Source organism: Anolis sagrei, chromosome 7 (genome assembly GCF_037176765.1).
Source record: "Anolis sagrei isolate rAnoSag1 chromosome 7, rAnoSag1.mat, whole genome shotgun sequence".
Taxonomy (NCBI): Eukaryota; Metazoa; Chordata; class Lepidosauria; order Squamata; family Dactyloidae; genus Anolis; species Anolis sagrei.
In genome coordinates this window covers 12,650,530-12,660,068 of record NC_090027.1, presented here as the reverse complement: position 1 = coordinate 12,660,068, position 9,539 = coordinate 12,650,530, and the positions used below count along the sequence as shown (strand labels likewise).

Sequence of the window (9,539 nt, the reverse complement as noted above, 5' to 3'; positions counted from 1 at the left end):
TAAAACAGCTTTTAAACAGAGGCTGGATGGCCATCTGTCAGGGGTGCTTTGAATGCAATATTCCTGCTTCTTGGCAGAATGGGGTTGGACTGGATGGCCCATGAGATCTCTTCCAACTCTTTGATTCTATGATTCTAGGGATTTTTTGTTTTGTTATATGTGTAATGACATAATATTGCAAAGGCATTCGACACAGTGAACCGCAGTGCTCTCTGGGTCATCCTCCAAAAAATCGGGTGCCCTAACAAATTTGTGAACATCCTGCGGCTCCTCCATGATGACACGATGGCAACAGTCCTGAACAGCAAAAGTTCCCAAAGTGACCCATTTAAGGTGGAATCAGGTGTCAAACAGGGACGTGTTATTGTCCCAACCTTATTTTCCATCTTCATTGCTATGATACTTCATCTTGTTGGTGGGAATCTTCCCACCGGAGTGGAAATTATCTTAGTTAGTTAGTTAGGCGATCCCTTGTTTCCCGAGGAGGATTGTCTTCCAATATTCTTGTGGGTCCGTATGTGGCTGTGGAACCCTGTTCTTGCTCTGCATCTTCTTCCGCAGTGAGGGCATTGGTTTCCAGGTGGAAGGTGGTCTCGGGTTGGCTTGACGCGCCTTCCTCTTGGCACGCTTCTCCCTTTCGTGCTCCATTTGTGCCTCTTCAAATTCTGCAGCACTGCTGGTCACAGCTGACCTCCAGGTGGAGCATTCAAGGGCCAGGACTTCCCAGTTCTCAATGTCTATGCCAGAGTTTTTAAGGTTGGCTTTGAGCCCATCTTTAAATCTCTTTTCCTGTCCACCAACATTCCATTTTCTGTTCTTGAGTTCGGAGTAGAGCAACTGCTTTGGGAGACGGTGGTTGGGCATCCGGACAACGTGGCTGGTCCAGCGGAGTTGGTGGCGGAGGACCATTGCTTCAATGCTGGTGGTCTTTGCTTCTTCCAGCACGCTGACATTTGTCCCCCTGTCTTCCCAAGAGATTTGCAGGATTTTCCAGAGGCTGCGCTGAAGGAATCGTGCCAGGAGTTGCATGTGACGTCTCACAGGCATATAGCAAGGTTGGAAATTATCTATCGGACAGATGGCAAGCTGTTTAACCTCAGCAGACTGAAAGCAAAACCAAGGTTACAACAACATCTGTTATAGAAGTCCAATATGCTGATGACATCATCTGTGCACATTCTGAAGAAGACCTACAAGCCACTCTAAACACCTTCGCAAAAGCATATGAGAAGCTCAGCCTGTCATTAAACATCGAGAAAACCAAAGTGCTCTTCCAGAAGTTACCAGCCAATCCCTCTCCAATGCCAGAAATACAGCTTAATGGTGTAACATTAGAAAATGTTGACCATTTCCACTACCTTGGCAGCCACTTCTCCACCAAAGTCAACACTGACACTGAAATACAACACCACCTGAGCTCTGCAAGTGCAGCATTTTTCCAAATGAAGCAGAAAGTGTTTGAGGACCGGGACATCCATAGGGATACAAAGGTGCTTGTTTATAAAGCTATTGTCCTCCCAACCCTACTATACACCTGCGAGACGTGGACTATCTACAGACGTCACATAGAACAATTCCATCAGTGGTGCCTCTGAAAAATCCTGCAAATCTCTTGGGAAGACAAGCGGATAAACGTCAGTGTGCTGGAAGAAGAAAAGACCACCAGCATTGAAGCGATGGTCCTCCACCATCAACTCCGCTGGACCAACCACGTTGTCTGGATGCCCGACCACCGTCTGCCAAAGCAGTTGCTCTACTCCAAACTCAAGAACAGAAAACGGAATGTTTGTGGTCAGGAAAAGAGATTTAAAGATGGGCTCAAAGCCAACCTTAAAAACTCTGGCATAGACACTGAGAACTGGGAAGCCCTGGCCCTTGAACACTCCCACTGGAGGTCGGCTGTGACCAGCAGTGCTGTAGAATCATAGAATCAAAGAGTTGGAAGAGACCTCATGGGCCATCCAGTCCAACCCCCTGCCAAGATGCAGGAATACTGTATTCAAATCACCCCTGACAGATGGCCATCCAGTCCCTGTTTAAAAGCTTCCAAAGAAGGAGCCTCCACCACACTCCTGAACAGCTCTCACAGTCAGGAAGTTTTTCCTCATGTTCAGATGGAATCTCCTTTCTTGTAGTTGAAGCCATTGTCTCGTGTCCTAGTCTCCAAGGAAGCAGAAAACAAGCTTGCTCCCTCCTCCCTGTGGCTTCCTCTCACATATTTATACATGGCTATCATATCCCCTCTCAGCCTTCTCTTCTTCGGGCTAAACATGCCCACCTCCTTAAGCCGCTCCTCATAGGGCTTGTTCTCCAGACCCTTGATCATTTTAGCTTGCCAATATCTCTCTTGAATTGTGGTGCCCAGAATTGGACACAATATTCCAGGTGTGGTCTAACCAAAGCAAAATAGAGGGGGTAGCATGACTTCCCTAGATCTAGACACTATGCTCCTATTGATGCAGGCCAAAATCCCATTGGCTTTTTTTGCCGCCACATCACTTTCTTGGCTCATGTTTAACTTGTTGTCCACGAGGACTCCAAGATTTTTTTCACATGTACTGCTCTCGAGTGAGGCGTCCCCCATTTTGTATCTTTGCATTTCGTTTTTCCTACCAAAGTGGAGTATCTTGCATTTCTCACTGTTGAACTTCATTTTGTTAGTTTTGGCCAATCATCTCTCTAATCTGTCAAGATCGTTTTGAATCCTGCTCCTGTCCTCTGGAGTATTGGCTATCCCTCCCAATTTGGTATCGTCTGCAAACTTGATGATCATGCCTTCTAGCCCTTCATCTAAGTCATTTATAAAGATGTTGAACAAGACTGAGCCCAGGACGGAACCCTGCGGCACTCCACTCGTCACTTCTTTCCAGGATGAAGAGGAAGCTTTGGGGAAAATCACCCTCTGGGTTCGTCCATTTGACCAATTACTGATCCACCTCATCGTAGAATTTGAAGAGGCATGAATGGCAGGCAAAAGAGAGAAACATGGCAAAAGGAAGGCGCATCAAGCCAACTCTGATCGAGACCACCTTCCACCTGGAAATCAATGCCCTCACTGTGGGAGAACATGCAGGTGAAGAATAGGGCTCCATAGTCACCTATGGACCTCCTGCAAGTACACCAATCTTGGAAGGCAATCCTACTTGGACAATGAGCCTAAGTAAGTAAGACTTAATATGAAAACATACACACAAACACAGTGATTATCAGCCTCTCTAGCAACACATCTATCCAGGTTCTTGGTCACATTGGAATTACGCTTTGCACACCGTACCATGCCTTGAATGGATGGGATTGGGTTTTAGTACTTGTCATTTTTTTGCTGCTGCTTCATCAGATTCTTCAAATAGCTTTTCTCGAATTGAACTCAAGAATTATTGACTTTAACTTCTTGTTCTACTCAGTCATTCTGGTTTCTTGCTCATTTCGGGTTTGTGTAATGAAACTGGACACATCTCTATCCATTCCCCATTTATCCTTTAATTATACACGGGCTCTTATGAAACCTTGTCATGTTGTCATAAGAGGCCTTTGAGCGGAACTTTGTCATGTCAGGCCAGTTTTATCATTCATAAATATTTCAGTGTGCACCAAAGACGTCTTATGAATGATTGATTTTTTACACTTCGCTGACCTTTCTTATGAGGATTTCTATTAAAAATGAGAGAAAAGCCATCCTGAAAAACTTGACCGTCAATGGCTAATACTATATGTTGCCCCAAAGGCAAAAATGACTAGAAATGGCACATCTGCTATTTAAAATGATATACATTGGCTTCAAAAATTAAAAGCAAGAAGTGTTTTCAGATTCTGGCTCAAGAGAGTGATATGCTCTACAACAGGGGTTCTCAAACTTTTAAAGCTGTGGAGCCCTTTATGAAGGAAAGTTTTTTTTTTTTCATGGAACCCTAATAAACCTTTGAACACAGGAACAGCATTGCATTTAAAAATTTTGACAGATGGGCCAGGCCAGTGGCAGATTGATGAAAAATGTTTGCGTGAACTTATGTGCCACCTGCGCCTGTACATTGGGAAGTCTGACTTGGCCACAGTGGTCCACGCTCTGGTTACATCCCATATAGACTACTGCAATGCGCTCTACGTGGGTTTGCCTTTGAAGACTGTTCAGAAGCTTCAAATGGCCAAATAGGTGGCATCCAGGTTACTAATGGGGGCAGTGCTCAGGGAGCACACCACTCCTCTGTTGGGTCAGCTCCACTGGCTGCCAATTTGATACGGGCACAATTCAAAGTGCTGGCTTTAGCCTATAAAGCCCTAAATGGTTCCAGCCCAGCTTACCTGTCCAAATGTATCTCTCCTTAGGAACCATCTAGGAGCTTAAGAATGGGGGATGCCTGGCTCGGGAGCAGTACGTGTGAAAAAGATCTTGGAGTCCTCGTGGACAACAAGTTAAACATGAGCCAACAATGTGATGTGGCGGCAAAAAAAGCCAATGGGATTTTGGCCTGCATCAATAGGAGCATAGTGTCTAGATCTAAGGAAGTAATGCTACCCCTCTATTCTGCTTTGGTTAGACCACATCTGGAATATTATGTCCAATTCTGGGCACCACAATTCAAGAGAGATATTGACAAGCTGGCATGTGTCCAGAGGAGGGCGACTAAAATGATCAAGGGTCTGGAGAACAAGCCCTATGAGGAGCGGCTTAAGGAGCTGGGCATGTTTAACCTGAAGAAGAGAAGGCTGAGAGGAGATATGATAGCCATGTATAAATATGTGAGAGGAAGCCACAGGGAGGAGGGAGCAAGCTTGTTTTCTGCTTCCTTGGAGACTAGGATGCGGAACAATGGCTTCAAACTACAAGAGAGGAGATTCCATCTGAACATGAGGAAGAACTTCCTGACTGTGAGAGCTGTTCAGCAGTGGAACTCTCTGCCCCAGAGTGTGGTGGAGGCTCCTTCTTTGGAAACTTTTAAACAGAGGCTGGATGGCCATCTGTCAGGGGTGATTTGAATGCAACATTCCTGCTTCTTGGCAGGGGGTTGGACTGGATGGCCCAGGAGGTCTCTTCCAACTCTTTGACTCTATGATTCTATCTGGGGAGGCCCTGCTCTCGGTCCCATCTGCTTCACACGAGGGACAGGGCCTTCTCAGTGGTAGCCCCCTGGCTATGGAACTCCCTCCCCAGGGATATTAGATCAACCTCCTCCCCCCTGACTTTCTAAAAAAAGGTAAAAACTTAGCTCTTTGAGCAAGCTTTTGAGATTTCAGCAGAATAGATAACATGAAACTATGAATGATGCACATGGAATGGCCAGACGATGTTACTGGAAAACTATTTTAACAAGATGACATCAGTGACTACAGTTTTAAGGTTTTTATATATGTTTTTATATTATTATGCTGACTGTTTTTAATTGCACTTTTATGAGTGCATGGCATTGCATCGTGCTAATCTGTAACCCACCTGGAGTCGCTGTATGGTTGAGAAAGGCGGGCTATAAATATTGCAAATAAATAAATAAATGAAAAAAAATGAACAAATTCCTATGCACACTGAACATATCTTGTTTGTAGTGCAAAAAAAGAAAGAAGAAGCAATAACAATATTTAAAATAAAGAACAATTTTAACCAACATAAGCTCAACAGTATTTCAGGGGCCATCTAACTTTTGCAATAATAGTAGTAGTAGTGGTAGTAGTGGCAACCCAGGGGCCACCCAGCCCAACCTGTTTCTGCCATGCAGGAAAAGCACGGTCAACGCAGTGGCAGGGAGACCTTGCAGGCAATCGTGGCAGGGAGGCCCTGTATGTCGCGGTGGCTGAGAGGTGCCAAAGAGGGGACAGAGAGGTAGGCTATGGTGGTGGCAGCAGGCATTCACAGTCTATGTGCTTACTAGACAGAAGGATTGGAGGCATGGGACCCCCCCCCCCCCCCAGCTCCTGACTGTGCTTCACGGAGCCCTAACAGCTCTGCAGAGCACAGTTTGAGAACTCCTGCACTAGATAAAGAGTTCTGGCTAAATGTGATTTTTCAGAATGGAATTAAGATCCTCACATTTGTAGCATGGTAGCTAAGAAATGAAGGTGAAAATGAAAAGGTCTCTGATTCAAATCATATCTCTCCCATGAACTCACACTCAATAGTCTCTCCAGAATTTGCAAAAATAAAAAAGACAGCAAAACCAGAAATAATAGATGATGCCAAGGCCATTATATAATTGTCTGTATCAATTATATAGGCACAGACACTCTCAGAAAGGCTCATCTACAAAATGTGACTGAGAAAATATCTTAAGGGACAAATATGAAGCAATGTGAATACAGTTTCTCTTTCTTGTTTCAAATACGAGCATGCATCATAGCCCAACAAAGAATTGACTCATAAAGTGGTGAAATCTTCTAAAGACAGTAACTAGAATGCAGTAACTTTGCATCTAAAACACTGACACAGATATTCTCTGCAGGTATTTTGTGTGCAGAATGGTCTCTATCTTGCAGAATGGTCTCTACCCTGCTGTAACTGGAAGAGAGCAGGATTCAAAACGATCTTGACAGATTAGAGAGATGGGCCAAAACTAACAAAATGAAGTTCAACAGTGACAAATGCAAGATACTCCACTTTGGCAGAAAAAAGAAATGCAAAGAGACAGAATGGGGGACAATGCCTGGCTTGAGAGCAGTACGTGTGGAAAAGATCGTGGAGCCCTCATGGACTCCAAGAAGAAGTTAAACATGAGCCAACAATTTGATGTGGTGGCAAAAAGAGCCAATGGGATTTTGGCCTGCATCAATAGGAGCATAGTGTCTAGATCTAGGGAAGTCATGCTCCCCATGCTCTATTCTGCCTTGCTTAGACCACACCTGGAATATTGTGTCCAATTCTGGGCACCACAATTGAAGAGAGATATTGACAAGCTGGAATGTGTCCAGAGGAGGGCGACTAAAATTATCAAGGGTCTGGAGAACAAGCCCTATGAGGAGCGGCTTAAGGAGCTGGGCATGTTTAGCCTGAAGAAGAGAAGGCTGAGAGGAGATATGATAGCCATGTATAAATATGTGAGAGGAAGCCACAGGGAGGAAGGAGCAAGCTTGTTTTTTGCTTCCTTGGAGACTAGGACGCGGAACAATGGCTTCAAACTACAAGAGAGGAGATTCCATCTGAACATAAGGAAGAACTTCCTGACTGTGAGAGCCATTCAGCAGTGGAACTCTCTGCCCCGGAGTGTGGTGGAGGTGCCTTCTTTGGAAGCTTTTAAACAGAAGCTGGATGGCCATCTGTCAGGGGTGATTTGAATGCAACATTCCTGCTTCTTGGCAGGGGGTTGGACTGGATGGCCCAGGAGGTCTCTTCCAACTCTTTGACTCTATGACTCTATCTGGGGAGGCCCTGCTCTCGGTCCCATCTGCTTCATACGAGGGACAGGGCCTTCTCAGTGGTGGCCCCCTAGCTATGGAACTCCCTCCCCAGGGATATTAGATCAACCCCCTCCCTCCTGACTTTCCAAAAAAGGTAAAAACTTGGATCTTTGAGCAAGCTTTTGAGAATGCAGACGAATAGATAACATGAAACTATGAATGATGAACATGGAATGGCCAGATGATGTTACTGGAAAACAATTTTTACAAGATGACGTCGGTGACTATATGTTTAAATGGTTTTTATATATGTTTTTATATTGTTTTGTTGACTGTTTTTGATTGCACTTTTATGAATGCATGGCATTGCATTGTGCCAATCTGTAACCCACCTTGAGTTGCCGTATGGTTGAAACAGGCGGGTTATAAGTGTCGTAAATAAATTAAGAATTGGAAAAGAAAACATGAACAAATTCCTATGCACACTGAACATACATTGTTTGTAGTGCAAAAGAAGAAAGGAGCAATACAATATTTAAAATAAAGAGGAGCGGCTTAAGGAGCCGGGCATGTTTAGCCTGAAGAAAAGAAGGCTGAGAGGAGATATGATAGCCATGTATAAATATGTGAGAGGAAGCCACAGGGAGGAGGGAGCAAGCTTGTTTTCTGCTTCCTTGGAGACTAGGACGCGGAACAATGGATTCAAACTACAAGAGAGGAGATTCCATCTGAACATAAGGAAGAACTTCCTGACTGTGAGAGCCGTTCAGCAGTGGAACTCTCTGCCCCGGAGTGTGGTGAAGGCTCCTTCTTTGGAAGCTTTTAAACGGAGGCTGGATGGCTCTGGAGGTAAGACTCTAGCTTCCTCTGCTGCTCCTCTATGTCAGGAAAATAAATAAAAAACCTGGAACACATGTATCTCTGGAGTGCCTTCATGTCAACTTCAGATTTGGGCTTAAATCCTCTCAAGAGAAGGTTGCAGTACTTCAGAAGTCCCCCGCCTCTGATTTTCCTCTGGATTTCTAGTGGCAATGATCCGATTTCTCAAGTGGTCCATTGCCTCCTCAAAGTCCTCATACATGCTCTCCCCAGTGACAGTTGGGTGGAAGTTTGCAGACATTGGGTTTTTAGAACACTCCCCAAAAAGCAACAGTGAGTCCAGTATTATCTGGAAGGAATCCATGCTGAACTCAAACTGATGTCGGAGAGAGTCTACAAATTTGAGTTCCACATTCTTCCCACTGTTGTTTGACAGTGATATAAGGCTCCAGCGATCTGTCTCATTGTACACTTTCACTCGTTTCTGCACATAGTCATGGGAGTAATCTTATCTTTGTTTACTCCTTCTGGGAGGAAGTCCAAGAGACAGTCCATCACAACATCTTTCACCAATTGGAAGACATCCTCACTTTTTAGGTCAACTCCAAAGATGAGACCCAGGTCTTTATAGCCCAAACCACTGTCCTCATGCTCGCTGTTGAGCTATTCAACCTCACATTGTGGACTGTGATGCCATGTTTTTCCAGACGGCTACGGACCACCTGGACAATCCTCCTGGGAAGGATGGAGAGCATGTGAAGTTGGCCATGGACAGGCACGACCTCCTCAAGGATGTGGTCCAGGCGCTGTACCTGCTCCCAGCTGAGGACGCTGAAGCGGGCTTCACTTTTGCCAGGTGGCTGCGCTTGGGGCTGCTTCTTCTTCCCCACCTTGGAAGCCCTCAAAGGCCTGTCACCCTTGGCCTGCATTGCGAGGGGAGCCTCCTGAGAAATGAGGGGAAAAGAGGCAGCTGACTTGGGCAAAGAGTCCGAAAAAGGTTCCAGAAGAAACACAAAACCGGCCACCACCTCAAGGAATATCTGAAGGGACCGGAGGGGGCGGGGAAAGGGAAGGCCGAACCCCGGCTTGGCTTTGCTTGCTCCCTTCTTCCTTCTTCCCTTCTTGAACCCAATCCTTTCGCTCCCACTTGTGCCTTAGAACTCCACATTTATCATAGTTAGTGTGACGGCATGAGTGGCACCACCTGTGTGTAGAACTTTAAAGTGCAAAGGTTTAAACTGTATAACATGCTCATACTTGCTTACTTTGTAAATGTATAGTTGGATTGATTGGTTATTTATAGCTGTCAATCAGTGTTGTTTGCACCAGTTATATTGCTTCCTCAGCTTAATTGCTTGGCTCCACCTCTTCCTGGAGGAGGGCTGAGCTTTTCCTTCTCC

The 9,539-nt window shown here is 45.2% G+C and overlaps 1 pseudogene; it reads right to left on the bottom strand.

Annotated features, from left to right (window-relative positions):
• Nucleotides 1-8,142: 8,142 nt before the first annotated feature.
• LOC132782519 (terminal nucleotidyltransferase 5B-like) lies at nt 8,143-9,068 on the bottom strand (annotated as a pseudogene).
• Between the last annotated feature and the right edge of the window lie 471 nt (nt 9,069-9,539).